Source organism: Orcinus orca, chromosome 6 (assembly GCF_937001465.1).
Source record: "Orcinus orca chromosome 6, mOrcOrc1.1, whole genome shotgun sequence".
Lineage (NCBI taxonomy): Eukaryota > Metazoa > Chordata > Mammalia > Artiodactyla > Delphinidae > Orcinus > Orcinus orca.
Window position 1 is genome coordinate 96,218,520 of NC_064564.1, and position 16,943 is coordinate 96,235,462.

At 41.7% G+C, this 16,943-nt stretch overlaps 1 long non-coding RNA gene across 1 annotated transcript in view; it reads right to left on the minus strand.

Annotated features, from left to right (window-relative positions):
* The window catches only part of LOC117201930 (uncharacterized), a 452,276-nt gene that overhangs the window by 386,827 nt on the left and 48,506 nt on the right, over positions 1–16,943 (minus strand). The gene's annotated exons all lie outside the window — the stretch shown is intronic.

Here is a 16,943-nt window from a genome sequence, read left to right on the forward strand (position 1 = left end):
TGATGCCAAAAGACCATCCATGTGGAGATCATCAATGACAGTAGATAGACCTAGAAGTAACAGGATACCTACCTGATTTGCATAATAAAAAGAAAAGTGATCAGGCAGCACTGGAGTCACTCAAAGCATTGCCACTTTGAAATGTTTCATTTCTTATGGAATGTGATTTTTCCTCCCTGTTTGAAATAGTGATCAGGTTGCCTAACTGAAGGATTTTTCTAAGCCCAGTCATGAGCATATTAAAAATCCTGGAGGCTAACTTTTGGAAAAAATAGATTTTTTAAAATTAGAAACCCAACGAAGAGGTCCGGTAAAGCAGCTCTGTAAGAAAGAGACATAGGGAAATTCCCTGGTGGTCCAGTGGTTAGGACTCCACGCTTTCACTGCTGAGAGCCTATGTTCAATCCCTGGTCAGGGAACTATGATCCCACAAGCTGTGTGGCACAGCCAAAAATATATAAATAAATAAAAATTTTTTTAAAAAAAGAGAGAGACATAGCATTGAGCACCTAGTATGTGCCAGACACTAACACTCACAACTGGGAAACATGAGGGATCGACACAACCCCCAGCTCCCACAGATAGGTACACAGTCCCTAAAGTAAAGGTCAGAGATAATAAAGAATGAGAAGGAGGCCATCTATCCTTCCTTGGGGATGTTAGAAGTGACATTGTAGTAAGAGTGACATCAGATTGGCCCTAGAAGTGTCATTTTATGGACCTCTGGCTATGATAAAAGTGTTACAAGTGGAAAAATGAAGGATGCTGTATTTGCAAAGGATAAGATTTTTCAAAACTGTATTGAACCTCAGTTCTCTCATCCCTAAGTTGGAAATAAGAATACTCCCTGCCTTGTAGAAACAGAGCTCTTCAATTCAATGAACGTTTAAGAAGCACCTAAAACACAGAGTAAGCTGCATGTGTGACACCACGATAAGATTCAAGGGGGAAAGGAGAAAATGATATTGGGGCTCCACCTCCATGAGAACAGTGATCAACTCTGAAATTATAGAGGCTTAATTAAGGTCGTATAATTAAGTATCTGGTGTTTTTCTTCAGGGGACCATAAAATGCTCCCTGTGTAAAACTTTCTTAACATGATCCCTAAGGCATCTTTGGAGGGAGAAGAAAAATAGAAAAGATATTGTAGTTCCTCATGAGTAGGTTGAGCCTAGTCCAGCTTAAAGGTTAGACAGATGCTCCCTCTCCACTCCAGCTATCTCCAACCAGGTTCAGGTTTAAGCATCATGATGAAGCTGGGACCCCTGCAGGAACTCACCAGTCTCCAAGATCATCAAACTCAATGGCATCTGCAAATATCAATACATTGAGCCTCAATGGAACTACATTTACTGATTTTCCACTGCATGTCAGGCCCAGAGCTGACCTCAGATAGAGCATGGGATGCAGAACCTTGCTCCTTTGCTCATCAACTTTAGGGAACTCAGACATACAATCAAGGAAAATTCCATATGGAATGTTCTAGAACAATTCCATCTGGAACAGTCAGAGAACAGTGTTACAGAGGAGGTGCCATTTGGGTTACCAAGCAGAGAACATGTACAGTAAGGACATGTCAGGCAGAAGGAATACCTCGAGCAAAGGCTCAGAGGGGTAAAGGAGCATGGGAACCTGTTCAGTGTCATGCTTGAGAAAACAGTGAGTCGTCTGGAGGCAGAGAATGTGGCTAGAGATGTGTGCAAGAGCCAGGTTATAAAGGGTCGCCCTGTGTGCCAAGGCAAGGAGCTAGGCTGCCATCCAACAGTCATGGGGAACCACTGAGAGCTTTCAGACGCAGGAGTGACGTGGTCTTTAAGAGTGCTCCCCCTCGGGCACTATGAAGGCAGACTGTCAGGGGAAAGACCAAAGGCAAGGAGGCAGGTTAGGAGGAGTTTTATTGCTATTTTTGTGTGGACCATCTGTTCTGAAAGGAACAATACAGAGTAAGTCATGTGCCCTAAAAACCTTTTACGTAGGCTACTACGGGGGCTGTTTAGCACATAGTGGATACACATCAGAGAATCAGGACATAGTGCCAAGTGAGAGGCAGGCAGCACAGAATGGTGGTCTTAGAGGGAGAAAGATCCAACAAAAACTCAGTCCAGCAATTTTCAATTGTATGACACTGGGCAACTCAACCAAACTCATGGAGCTGCAGTTTCCTCGTGTGTAAGATGGCAATCCTGATGCCAACCTGGCCAGCCTCCTGTGAGTGAGAGATGCACACAAGGTCCCTGGCAGAGCTTCGGGCACAGAGTGGGTCCTCTGTAAGTGGTATCCACCATTATTACAGTGGAAAAGCCTTTTGCCAAGAATGCTCTCAGAAAAGATCCATTCACCAAGACAAGAGGCTTCCTCTGCTGAGCACCAGTAACCAAAGCAAACAGAGCAATGGGGACAAACTCAGAGTTAATACCTACACGAGAGGCTCAGGTGTCTCTTTGATGGAAAGCAAAAACCAGCCTGAGTCTAACAAGCCCATACACACCGATCAGAGCTGCCTATGCTCAGCAGCCTTGGGCACATTCCCACGTAACCTGGTTTGACAAGCTGCGCTGGCCAAGTGCCCAGCTTCCAATCAGAATCTACAAGGCCTAGAGATTATTTGACAATTTCTCTCTCTCTAGGAGGGCAGTTATGGTGCAGAATGGAGGCATCAATATACATTTTAAGCACATACACATCACCCTTTCACTTCCTATCTCATTTAGAGGCTCAATTACTTCTTCTGGATAGCAACAGTACCACTCCCGTGGCACAAAGCTCTGAACATAGCTTCCACAATTAGCACAGCTAATTTACCATCTGGGAACAGTTTGGGTTCTAGAATCATGGCTCATGGTTGCAGATATTCTGATATTCTCAGCTCAGACTGTGTTGAGGTTCCTGCTCTAGACCACTTATTTGGAAACTGAGAGGACTCATGGATGAAAACATGCTCATTGCTAACTACTAGGGTGGCCAAAAAGTTCATTCGGTTAATGAATATGTTGTTCAATAAAGTTCTTGGTGAAAATGACAAATGTGTCTTTTATTTTGCTTAAAACCAAACGAACTTTTTGGCCAACCCAATATTATCTCTCCTCCTATCTCCTGACTCTCATCCTCTCATTTGCATTCTGGAAACTTGTCATGATCCCATTCAGGCACCAACTGTCTCCTTCCCTCTACCACTGTATGTTGCTCAAAGTATCCCACACCCACTGCTGCTTCTCACCTGGTAGTCACCCTTCAGCCTTTGGAAATCCCTTTCTGCCTTCCCTATGAGACTGAAATGTTCTGGGCAAGTCACTAGTGATCTTTCCAAACACAACAGGGTCTCACCCTACTTGGCCCCGCTTCAGTACTGTCCACTTTGACCACTCACCACTTCTGCAAAGCCACCCCTCTCTTGACTTCCTGACACTCCTCCCACTCTCCTGGCCACCCCAGGGTCACACTGGCCGATCCTTCTTCTTCTGTCCATTTCTGGTCGTGGGCTCTCTGGAGCTTTTTTCCCAGGGTCCCCTCTCTTCCCATAATCCTCTTCCTAGAAGATGCCACAGCTATCTACCCTGGTTCCAGATGCCTCCTACGACCCCAAGAATACAGAATCTTCTTCGACTCTAGCCCAACTCTCTCTCTCATGAATCTAAACAGCAAAGTCAGGCCCCTGGTGGAATCCCACACCTGCTTGTCCTACACTGGCCTCAAACACAGCTGTCCAAATCCAAACTCTCAACTTTCCCATCAAAACCTGCTCATCTGCTGATGCTTGCTGCCTTGGTTGGTGGCACCGCCATCCTCTCTACCCAAGGTAAAAAGCTCAGGCATTCTTGACTTCTATTCTATTCCACATTTACTGAGTTGGATCTGTTCCTTCCCTCCTTTCTTAATGTCCCAGCTCCTGGCCAAACTCTTACCTGGGCTTTTGCCATCACTTTATAACCAGTCTTCCTGCTTACTTCTCTTGCCTTTTCAGACTCTCCTCATTGCTGTCTTTATAAAGCACAGAGAATATTACCTTCAGAGAAAAGATCCTCACCGCACCCTCCTCCCCAGACCATCTCCCTAGCATGACATCCAACACTCCTCTACAATGTAGTAAGAACATACATTTGGGGTCTATCTCTCCTACTAGATCATAAATTTTTTAGTGCCTACAATTGTTCCTCAATAGCTGAATGCCAACCAACCTGTCTCAAGATGTCCCACAAGGCAACACTGTCCCAATGTATACACGACACACCTGTATCTTCCTTCCAGCCTTGCAGACTCTGAAATTCAATCTTGTCATTGTCCCAAAGGCAGATTTGGGGAAGACAACTCACAATAACCAAGCTTATAGCAACCTGAAGCATAAGCCTGAAAACCAATATGCTAATTTATGAGAAGAAATATCCCTGTAATGTGGAGTGACATGTTTGTGCTGACAAAATCAATTCAATTCTCCTGCTCACTATAGCACATAACATTGACTGTTAACACCATGGCAGTTACTTCCAAGCAATGTGGATACAAATGAATAATACCTAGCCTCCATCCTGTAGGGGCCTAGTGATAAATTTACAGTAACACCATACACAGATCTAGATCAAAAGAAATTAAAATCCTTGTTGAGCACAGACCCACGCCAGTCTAGTTAACATGATTTGAACATTTAATAACATCAGGCTCTGGCAGATACAGATGTTGGTGTCTACCAGAGACAGATCTGGCAGGAAGACTGTAAACAGTTGTTTGCTTTTCAGAGCACAGACTCTCCTGGAGAGAGCCCAATTTTACCTCTCTGACTCAGTTTTCCTATGTCCCTCACTGACCACCACCTCTTCTGAGGGGCACATGCATGAAATGCCATCCATTTAGTTACAGTCAAGTTCAACAGTCCTGGAAGCTATTCACTCACACTACGGCAGGCTCCTAAACAATTCTTGCTCTTTGAGAATCTCATAAGAGCTTCAGACTCTCTGAAAGCCCCATACACACACATTTTTTATACACTCTCAGGGGGTTCTCAGGCTTCGCTGCCTCCAGTTCTTTCTCTGGAGCAGTGTTTCTCAACCTCAGCAATACTGGCACTCTGGATCAAGTCATTCTTTGTTGCTGGGATCTGTCCTTTGCATTCTAGAATGCTTAGCAGCATCCCTGGCCTCTACACTCCAGATGCTAACGGCCCACCCTCAACCAGTTGTGAAAACCAGAAATGTCTCCAGACATCATTTAATGTTCCCTGGGGGAGAAAGTTAGCCCAGTGGAGAACTTCTTTTCCAGAGAGACATTTGACTGTCTCTGCTCTTACCCCATGAACAATGCACGGAGGATCCAGCTTTAAGAGTAGGCAGGTGCTGTGCACCTGCCCTGCCCAGACTTTAGGCTATCAATCAGTTCAGCAGTTGAATTAGCTTTAAAAAGAAGAACACTGAAAAGTTTCTGCATTCTGGTTCTACCAATGTATAAAATAAATATCTGAATGTGGATCAGGGTTGGGAGGGAACCTGAAAACATGTGTTCAGGTTATCGATCAGGATGGAGGAATTTTAAGCTTTGTTTGTTTGTTTGTTTCCATCACTGGGGAGAAGAAAAACCATCATCACTAGTGTGCGTGTGTTTACAAAATATTATATGACTATATCTGTTAGCTAACTAACCTGGAGTCCACCTAAAGCTGCTTGTGACCACTAGCCACCTGGCGGAGCTCCACATGGTTCTGGTATAGCTGGCATTACTGTCAGGCTCTCCTAAAGTATAGAGACCTGCAGCCCGTGCCAGTTCTCAAGACCACCTGTAGGTCTTAAAAGAAAGCAAAGATGTCATCATCCCCCTGATACCTCCGTGCAAGATACATAACGAGGATTTGCTGTGGGCCAGGCACTGTGCTTTATGCACATCAAATCATTTAAATCTAACAACAAGCTAGAAAAGTTGGTATTATTGTCCCTGCTTTAAAGAGAAAAGAACTGAGCCTCAGAAGTTTCATAGGTTGCTTAGAGTCACACTGCCAGTAAGTGACAGAGCTGGAATTAAAACACAGCTCCTCTCATACTAGGACCAGTGCTCTTTTCCTGTCACTGTCATATGTCTGGATCAGTTGCAAAATTTGGCTAAGATTATTTAAAACAGGAAGAAGTTGTCTCTGTGACATGTATGAAAATCAAGGCAAACAGCTCAACTCGTTCACTTGGATGGGGAAATACACCCAAACAGATTTTTTATATCAAACCGATATAATTCCTGATTGACATAATGTTTAACAACAACAACAAACAAACAAACAACAACAAAACATACAAACAAAAAAATATACACACACACACACACACACACACACACACACACACATATATGAATCCACTTAGAGCAGTGTTTGGCTATCATCTTCAAACTCCCAGTCTTCTCATAACACATGCAGCTACATGCTGCACTGAGGGTAAGGCAGAAGCCCAAGAATTCTGACTTGGAGGGCTTTCCTCCCCATCTCCTCATCAGCAACTACAAGTTGCTGGCTCTGAGCAGGAAAATATTCACTAGCCTTTAGTTACCAATTCAAACCAGGGACCTCCTCATTCTGCCCACACAACTCCAAAGGAAGTCTGGGACAGGGATGAAGAGACCAGATTGATGGGACTAGTCCAAAACACAAATAATGTATTTCCTCCCAAATATGAAAACAACACTTGAAGCCAGGGTGTAATAATACGTTTTCCCAGTATGGTTGCTTTCACAGATTGTTACAAGTGTCCCTTGATTATACTTCTAAGAATATCAAGTCTGGATTTCTTCCTTCCTTTCCCTCCTCTCTTACGTTCTTTTCCTTCCTTCTTTCCCCTTCCGGCAGTCATATCCTGACCCCCTCCTTTGCACCAACCCCTATGCTGGGACCTGGGGAGACTGAGATGAATGGAACCCAGACCCTGTCTTATCTTAAAGCTTAGTGAGAGAGACTGGCAAACAATACCGAGGGAGTATGACAGGTACTGGAACAAATGGAGTTGTGCTACCGCCCCCTCAAAAAGATGGAAATATTCAAAGTAGTGCAGGAAAATCATTCATTCACTTGAAGTACTGGAGGTCAGGGTCAAAAGAGGTATCTCAGAAGGTATAACATTCATATATAACACTGCAAATCAGGGTCTCAAAACTAGTTAGAAAAGCATGACTTTCACGGGATCATTGGATGCTATGATATGAAATCCTATCAAAAAGAGATGAGAACAAAGCTTTTTTCTCCCCTTAAAGAGCAGAGATAAGGGCAGGGATAAGGAATATGGTTAATGAGTGCTGCTTTTCTTATTCATTAAATTCATTAATATTTATTGTGTTTTAGTTTTCAAATTACTTTTGCATGCATTATATTAATTTTGCCTTAAAATAGCCCTATGGGGTAAATAATATTATCTCCATTGTACTGTTGAGACAATGGAGGCTCAGAGAGGTAAGTGGCTCTCTCAAGGGCTAGAGATAGCTGAGAGAAGAATGGGCCTCTCAAACTCACCTCCAACTGCCTGCAGAGCCCAGGTCCTGCAAGGCCTCCTTGCATGCCATGAGTCCTGGGAAACGAGTAATGTTATTCAACTGCAGTCTCCCAGGCATCACATGTGGAGGTGTGTTCAAGAGGCTCTGGGGTGTTTAGAAGAGAATAAAGTGGATTTTAATGGAAAAGACTGTTCTACTTATAGCGGCTCCAAAAAAAAAAAAGTGATTCACTCTTCAAGCCTGACATGTTTTGAGAGACAGACATGCCTGTAAATTTGGCCAGACTCGTGGGTGCCAGATGGTAATTGACAAAGACCCTAGGGCTTGGCGATCAATCCAGGACTTCCTCATGTTCCTCACTGGGCTCTCCAGGGGCCAGGCATAGTGCATAATTAAGTCAGATGGTTGCAGAGGGGAAGAGATGGGTCATTTTCTCTATGGAGAGGTTTTTTTCTTGGCAAGATGCAGAATGACACACTTCAGGCAGCAGGAAGATGATTTCCATAAAAAACAGTGGAGAGGGAGGGAAATCATGAAGTTACTGAAAGACAAACAAAGCCTAAATACCATAAACAGAGTATGGAGTTCCCAACCAGAGGCACAATTATCTCTTACCTCAAACTTGGACAGGACTCAAGCAAGCATTATAAGAGATTTTCTCATGCACATGAGTAATTCCCCCTCTCATTAAAATGTTATAGATGAGCCTCACTTGGAAAACAGCAAAGTGTGAATTCCAGTGCAAGAACGAGATGAGGCAAAAAGGGGCCTGAGGAAGTCCTAGCAGAAAGCTTTAAGGCAGTCCAACAATCTTCTAAAAAGCAAAACAGTGGCCACAGTGAGAAGAAAGACACAAAGAAGAGGAGGGATTATCCGTAAGAAGACCACTGTTACACATGCACAGATGCCTTCCATTTAACTACTTTCCCTTTAATGAAAATACAAGTTCATAAATAAACATAAGATTATTTATCTATTACAATAAGGGAAAATCCTTTTTTTTCAATCTCGCTTATGGTTTAACCACTTGGGACTTTTCCGTCTTCGACCAAAGTCAGTACCTGTTAAAAAAAAAAAGAACTGATGGGGCTTCCCTGGTGGCGCAGTGGTTGAGAGTCCGCCTGCCGATGCAGGGGACATGGGTTCGTGCCCTGGTCCAGGAAGATCCCACATGCCACAGAGCGGCCGGGCCCGTGAGCAGTGGCCGCTAAGCCTGCATGTCTGGAGCCTGTGCTCCGCAATGGGAGAGGCCACAACAGTGAGAGGCCCGCGTACCACAAAAAAAAAAAAAGAACTGATGGTATTGATAACAATGTAATTTAATGAAGGTGTGATTCACATAGGATTTAATGGCATGACAGAGAACTACACTGATATCCCTAACCCACAAGTTTTGGGGCACCATCTTTCCATCATGGATGTTTTCATGATATCCTGAGGCTACAGAGAGAGCCAAGAAGACCACGGATATGAATGTCAAGTCTTAGAAGGTCTAGTCCAGTACCTCAACAGATCATATGTGAGCGGACTCTGGAACTGGAATCAGATTTGAATTTTTAACTCTACATACCATCCCAAAAGCACTATGAATTGGTTGATGACAGTAACATTCACCAAGATAGAAAAAGAGTAGCAGGAATAGAGGGAAACAAAAATTAATGAGTTTGACATAAGACCCGCTGAACCTGAGGCAACTACTGAACATTTCCAGGTTGGGGGATATCTCATAGGCAACTGATTACCAACATTTCAAAGAACAGAAACAGAAAGAACACACTCAAAAATTAGAGACGATATTTACTTTTCTCTGCTTTCATATGTGAATGTGTTACTTGATTCCTGCATCCTTGTTGTTATTTATGCCATCTGTCATCAGATATGGTAAGTTTATTCCTACATACTACAACACAAAGACTTTTGAGTTGGGGAAAGAATTCTCCCTGGAAAATTTTAGGCATGTGACACATTCAGACTGACTTTATCCTTAAAGGGATAAACAAAGACAGAAACATGTCTCCATGGGTTTTGATGGGAGAAGGGACATCCATCCCTTCTCCTTATATAAAGCCGTTTTATATAGCCACTTTATATGAAGGGCTGATTACCATGACTCACCTGAATGTATAACAAGTATACTACGACAACCCTTAAAATATGATAGTATTCCCACAAGTGATGAATATCCTTCCAGATCACAGGTATTCTCTTATTTTGTTTTTTTGTTTGTTTGTTTGTTTGTTTGCGGTACGCGGGCCTCTCACTCTTGTGGCCTCTCCCGTTGTGGAGTACAGGCTCTGGGCGCGCAGGCTCAGCGGCCATGGCTCACGGGCCCAGCCGCTCCACGGCATGTGGGATCTTCCCAGACCAGGGCACGAACCCGTGTCCCCTGCATCGGCAGGCGGACTCTCAACCACTGTGCCACCAGGGAAGCCCTTATTTTGTTTTTTATAATGTTTCTTCTGATTATAAAGTAATATATTTCCATTGCAGTATGTTTAAAAAAAATACAAAAAGACCAACAAGAAAACAAAAATTACCTTCAACTCTAGCAGAGATAACCTTTTTAATAACTGGGTGTATTTTCTCCCTATTGATTTCTACACATTAAAAACATGTATTTGAGGGTATATGACACCATTCTGTACATACCATTTTATACCATTTTTTTCTCCTTAGCATTATATATTGAGTATTATCCTATGACATTAAATATTTTAACTACATGATTCTTATTGGCTAAATATTACACCTTTTGATATAAATAGATCATAACTAATTTAACTAATCCTCCATCAATAGAAATTTGGTTTGTTTCCAGCTTTTTGATAGTATAAGTAACAAAATTTTTAAAATACTCATACTTAAACATGGTTACACTTCTGTATTCGTCAGAACAGAGTTTCATGAAAAGAGTATTTACAAAGGTATTGGTGGGTTTAAGAGCAACCAACAACAATAATGAGGCAAAAAGGTGTACACCCAGAAGAAGTGGAGAATCCACCACTAGCCAGGCCTGAAGGAGCAAAGGGAGGGAGTGGCCACTAGAACCCAGTGAGGGCTATAGCAGAAGGAGGGGCCACATGACAGGGGATGTGGCCTTGGGTGAGGAAGGCAAACACTCCCAAACCATGGCCCAGCAGGGAGGGAGCAAGAGAAAATAATACTCTACCCTCTCTTTCCACCTGTTCTCTGACTGCCTTAGCTTCCCAATGGAGAACTCAGTGAGCAGAGAGAGGACAAGGGAGCTGGGTTGATGCAGTTCATTGAGTTCAGCCTCCCTGGGAAGAGAGCAGGATGGAGAAGGTGTTGGACACACCTAGGGGGACAGATAATATCCAGCTCAACACCTTTGCTTATGCCCTAAGTCAGAGCCACAAACACTGTGAAGATTTAAAACACATACCGTGTGGTGAGTTCCTCTGAAGTTGCACTATCTGAGTTCAAAATAGGTACAAAGCAGCCTAGCTTGTCTAAGTCTAGTCTGTTTATGCCAAGTCTAGAACTGGGTCAGCCCTCCTCCAAGCCTTATTCTGTTGCAGCCACTGAGGAGCCTTCTACTGAGCCAGTGCATACTGGAGCAGCCAGTATATTAGCACACTCAGGAAATTCTTGAGTTAGCCTTGCTGCCTAGGCCAATTATATAATGCACCTACAGGGTGATCCCTATCACAATTATTACACAATTTCTAATCTGTATGACTTTCTTCCCTGGGCCCCAATTTTTAGTTCATATTCAATGTTATAGGATAGAGCCGTACTCTTAACACTAGCTAGAGGTCTGTGGTCTTGACACCCTAATTTTGGCCAGCATCATCTTACTGGAGGCTGGTGCCTGCCTCCTTTCCAAGCAGTTGGCTGATGCCCTGCCCCAATATCAGTAGACCACCTATAACCTATAACCATAGCTGTGCCCATGAACTGAGTAAAATCACTACTTGCTAGAAATACTTGTTGCCAGACTCTGCTACCAGGTTGAATATTTCTGGCTGTCCAGCCCACATGGAAGCAAATTTGAAGCATTTTTATTTTTTTTTAACATCTTTATTGGAGTATAACTGCTTTACAATGTTGTGTTAGTTTCTGTTGTATAACAAAGTGAATCAGCTATACTTATACAAATATCCCCATATCCCCTCTCTCTTGCATCTCCCTCCCACCCTCCCTATCCCACCCCTCTAGGTGGTCACAAACCACTGAGCTGATCTCCCTGTGCTATGCGGCTGCTTCCCACTAGCTACCTGTTTTACATTTGGTAGTGTATATATGTCCATGCCACTCTCTCACTTCGTCCCAGCTTACCCTCACCCTTCCCCGTGTCCTCAAGTCCATACTCTACGTCTGCGTCTTTATTCATGTCCTGCCCCTAAGTTCTTCAGAACCTTTTTTTTTTTTTTTAGATTCCATATATATGTGTTAGCATACAGTATTTGTTTTTCTCTTTCTGACTTACTTCACTCTGTATGACAGTCTCTAGGTCCATCCACCTCACTACAAATAACTCAATTTCATTTCTTTTTATGGCTGAGTAATATTCCATTGTATATATGTGCCACATCTTCTTTATCCATTCATCTGTCGATGGACACTTAGGTTGCTTCCATGTCCTGACTGCTGTAAATAGTGCTGCAATGAACATTGTGGTACATGACTCTTTTTGAATTATGGTTTTCTCAGGGTATGTGCCCAGTAGTGGGATTGCTGGGTCGTATGGTAGTTCTGTTTTTAGTTTTTTAAGGAACCTCCATACTGTTCTCCATAGTGGCTGTATCAATTTACATTCCCACCAATAGTGCAAGAGGGTTCCCTTTTCTCCACACCCTCTCCAGCATTTATTGTTTGTTGATTTTTTGATGGTGCCCATTCTGACCGGTGTGAGGTGATACCTCACTGTAGCTTTGATTTGCATTTCTCTAATGATTAGTGATGTTGAGCATTGTTTCATGTGTTTGTTGGCCATCTGTATATCTTCTTTGGAGAAATGTCTACTTAGGTCTTCTGCCCATTTTTGGATTGGGTTGTTTGTTTTTTTTGATATTGAGCTGCATGAGCTGCTTGTATATTTTGGAGATTAGTCCTTTGTCAGTTGTGAAGCATTTTTAGGTACTGTGTTTTCAGTCAGTCCTACAGTCTGATTATGATTCTAGCCATAGCTCAATTCAGCCTGAATCTTCTACCCACTGAGGTTGCATTATGTCTTATAGTTGATTGTGCAGTAATTGGTTAAGCCCTAACTAAGGTTTATTAACCATGAGAAAAGACAATAAAAATCCAGGTAATTTGGCTGCTGTCTTTTGATGATGATATTGCCTCCGTTCTATGGCCTCTGACCCTCAGATCCAGCATATGGGGTTTGAATGTTCTGCTTGGAAAATCGTCTTCTCGCAGAGAAATACTTCATTTTTCTTGTCTGATCTGTAGCTATGAACTCTTTTGCTGGGTCCCTGGCCATGAAATATGCCGTCTATATTACTGTGGGAAGATTTGCCTCATTGGGGCCTGTGTCCTGATTGCCTTTGAAGTCAGCAACATCAGAAGTTAATTCCAACAAGGTCCTCTAGGTCCTGTGCATGCTTTGGTGCTTTATAAATTGCATTAAAGATCAATTTAAGCTCTTGCAGCCCAATAGGCATTGTCTTGTGTGCCTCTATTTCTTTGTCTCTTTATTTCCAACAGCACAAGCTCAAGTGCTGTCTTTGTTTTGTCAGGTGGGTCCCATTAAAATCTTGTATTAAACTTTGCCTCTTTTGAAGTCCCAGACCTCATCCATCTGTTTTTTTTTTCTAATGACTTTGTTTAGAATTTTTTCAAAGTTAATGGAAATGTCTGAGGGGTAGAGAGTCTGGTTAATTGATCTTTCAGTTATTGAGGGTTATTGTCGACCAACATTTTTAGATTTTTGTGTTTCATTTCATCTCACTTGAAATATTCTTCCTGTTTGTTTCAGCTGCCCATCCTCCACTGAGCAAACTTCCCCCTTTCTTAAATCCTATTTTAGTCCTTTCTACTCCTAAAACTGGGATTAGGTGCCCAGAAATTAGGCTCCAGGGAGCCTGGCCAAGGAAGGTAAACTGTAGAAGAGATGCAGAGGGGTAAGGACCCTGGACAATACATGCCCAAATCTATGTAGCAAACCTGATAATCATGGACCATATATAAGCATCAAATCTAAAAATATAAGAGTAAGATCATAATGAAACCGCAAGAGTTCAAGGCTAAAGAGCACTGGATCATAGAGAAAGCCAACTGGAAATAAGCAAAGAGGATTCCAGAATACTGCTCCCAACACTGATAGGTGCTTGACCATCCTTACCAGGATGTTTCTCAAAAGTTAGCATGTACCAAAAGAAGCAACAACAATAACAACAACAAAACTCATGCTTGCTGAAGGTTCTAAGAAATGTCCCTTTCCTCACAAATTTTAAGCAAAGCTCTTCACCACTGTATATACTTTACCTAGAAAATGTTAATTCCAGCATTGTTGTTTAAACAGAAATGTTAAACTATCCATAAAAGAAGCATTTCTGCTTTGTGTGTCAAATGCATATATTTATATACCAGAAGGCAACTTATGGTCTAGCTCCTTTGTTTTCTCTTATTGTCTTAAATAGCTCATTATTTGGAGTCTTCAAGTCTCACATATTAAAAGCAGTTATTAACAAAATGACTTGCTCCTTGGCTTCCTTCACATGCTTAAGTGTCACATTTTATGACCAGGATGAAGATGATAGGACACAAAGTTCCTAAACAATGAGGCAGTGAAGTAGAACTAGTTCCAGCATTTGGAAGTTGGGTGGCATGGATGACTGTGCTCACTTCATGAAAATAATTTACTGAGCACAAAGGGACCTCTGAATCAATACTAAACATGAACAAAAGTACACCCCACTCTAGGTTTGGATGGATAATGACTGCAAGCTCATATTGTCTAGGGGATGCTTAAAGTACAATATTATGGAGGAACTGTCAAGGTATGGCAAAATGGGGGAATGCATATTCAGTTCCAACTCGAGAGAGAGAACAATTTCCAAACAAAGGAATTTTAAAACCTTCATGGGATCAGAACACAGCAAGAATCCAGCCACCAAAGAAAAAAACTGAGGCACAAGCAAACATCATGAGGACAGTCAAGGCTAACAAGATAAAACAACTAAGAATCCAGAATCAAGACCGGAATGAGTGAAACTGACCAATTTGGAACATGTTGGAGGAAAATCCAGATGAAACCAGAATGATCTCCTAAGCAACTTTAGTGCAGAAGAATCAAATGCATATTGGAATCTCTGGGTTCTTTGAAATGTGTTGGTTGTACTGTGTATTTATGAACTGTCCTTATTTCAGTATGAAAGTTAATTCACTGTCAACAAATCTTTTTGTCTTCTTCATAAAGCATTCCTCCAAATATCATTATATACAAATACGTGAACAGGACACATCTGGCTATGACCGTCAAGATTCTGGTATTCATAAAAGAACAAAACCAGATAAAGAATACTCATTATCGAGCACTCTCTTAACAAGATTCTTATTTTTAAATTAGTCAAATATATTCTGCTTCAAGAGAGGAAGTCAAGTAGGGTAAACATCCCTTCTTTCAGATGCTATGAGCAATTTGAAGGTCACCTTCTCTCCTCTGTTCTTTCTAGACTGCTGGGAAATGCAACCAGATGATCTTGATCTTGACCATATTGTACCCTGTGTGGTTACATGTTTAGATACGCACTGATTAGCAGTAGTCTCAGCATCTACTACCAGGGACACACACCCATCATTCTTTTCTTTCCTAGAGATCAACCCCAAGGGATTGGGAAGTCTTCTCATTGACGCACTCAAAAACACAGATGACCATATTATATTCCCTTTTCTTAGACACCGTTGTGAGGAAGGCTACCTATTTCTAAGCAATATTTCCCTAGTAATTCCAACATCAAACTTTCTAGAAGGACTACCCACAATGACTCACTAGAGAAAAAAAATACAAACTTAGGCTCTTGAAAAACAAAAAACCTCTTTACAGAAAATTCTGATTATGTCACTCAACTTAAAAAGCTTCAGTGTCTCTCAATTGTCCCAGAATAAGGTTTAAAATCTTTAGCTTGACCTACAAATCCTTTTACAGTCTAGCACCTGCCTATCTTTCCAATGACATATTCTGCCACTCAGCCATAAGAAAGCATCAGTTCAGCCATGTTGAACTTCTTGCAGATCCTCAGAGAAGGAGAGGTTTTCTCATGCCTCTGTGTTTTTCTACTTGGTGTTCCTTCTTAATAAAATGTCCCATACCATCTTTACCATCACTACTACCATCTCTTGCCTCTTCTCCATCTGGAAAAATATCTACTCATCCTTCAAGGCAGAGATAAACATCAGTATAGGAAGTCTTTCCTGGTCATCAGAGGCAGAGTCAGTGGCTACATGACATCCAACTATTACAACTATTCCACTTGTGGTAAGTACAAGGTTCTTTATTTTAAGGTTTTATTTTTAAAATTGGGGTACAATTGTTTTACAGTGTTGTGTTTACCACAAGGTTTTTAATCTTATGTAATTGGAGCCCAGCAGAATGTCTGTTAAAAAGCCTATGTTCCACAAAAAATTTACAATTTGTATGGAAACACAAAAGACCCCAAATAGCCAAAGCAATCTTGAGAAAGAAAAATGGAGCTGACTCCGAATCAGGCTCCCTGACTTCGGACTACGCTACAAAGCTACAGTAATCAAGACAGTATAGTGCTGGCACAAAAACAGAAATACATATCAATGGAATAAGACAGAAAGCCCAGAGCTAAACCCACGCACCTACGGTCACCTAATCTATGACAAAGGAGGCAAAAATATACAATGGAGAAAAAACAGCCTCTTCAATAATTGGTGCTGGGAAAACTGTAGAGCTACATGTAAAAGAATGAAATTAGAACACTCCCAACACCATACACAAAAATAAACTCAAAATGGATTGAAGAACTAAATGTAAGACCGGACACTATAAAACTCCTAGAGGAAAACATAGGCAGAACACTCTTTGACATAAATCACAGCAAGATCTTTTTTGACCCACCTCCTAGAGCAATAAAAATAAAAACAAAAATAAACAAATGGGACCTATTTATACTTAAAAGCTTTCACACAACAAAGGAAACTATAAACAAGATGAAAAGACAAACCCCAAAATGAGAGAAAATATTTGCACATGAAGCAACTGACAAAGGATTAATCTCTAAAATATACAAGCAGCTCATGCAGCTCAATATCAAAAAAACGAACAACCTGATCCAAAAATGGGTAGAAGACCTAAATAGACATTTCTCCAAAGAAGACATACAGATGGCCAACAAATACATGAAACAATGCTCAACATCACTAATTATTAGAGAAATGCAGATCAAAACTCTAATGAGGTATATCACCTCACACTGGTCAGAGTGGCCATCATCAAAAAATCTACAAACAATAAATGCTGGAGAGGGTGTAGAGAAAAGGGAACCCTCTTGCAC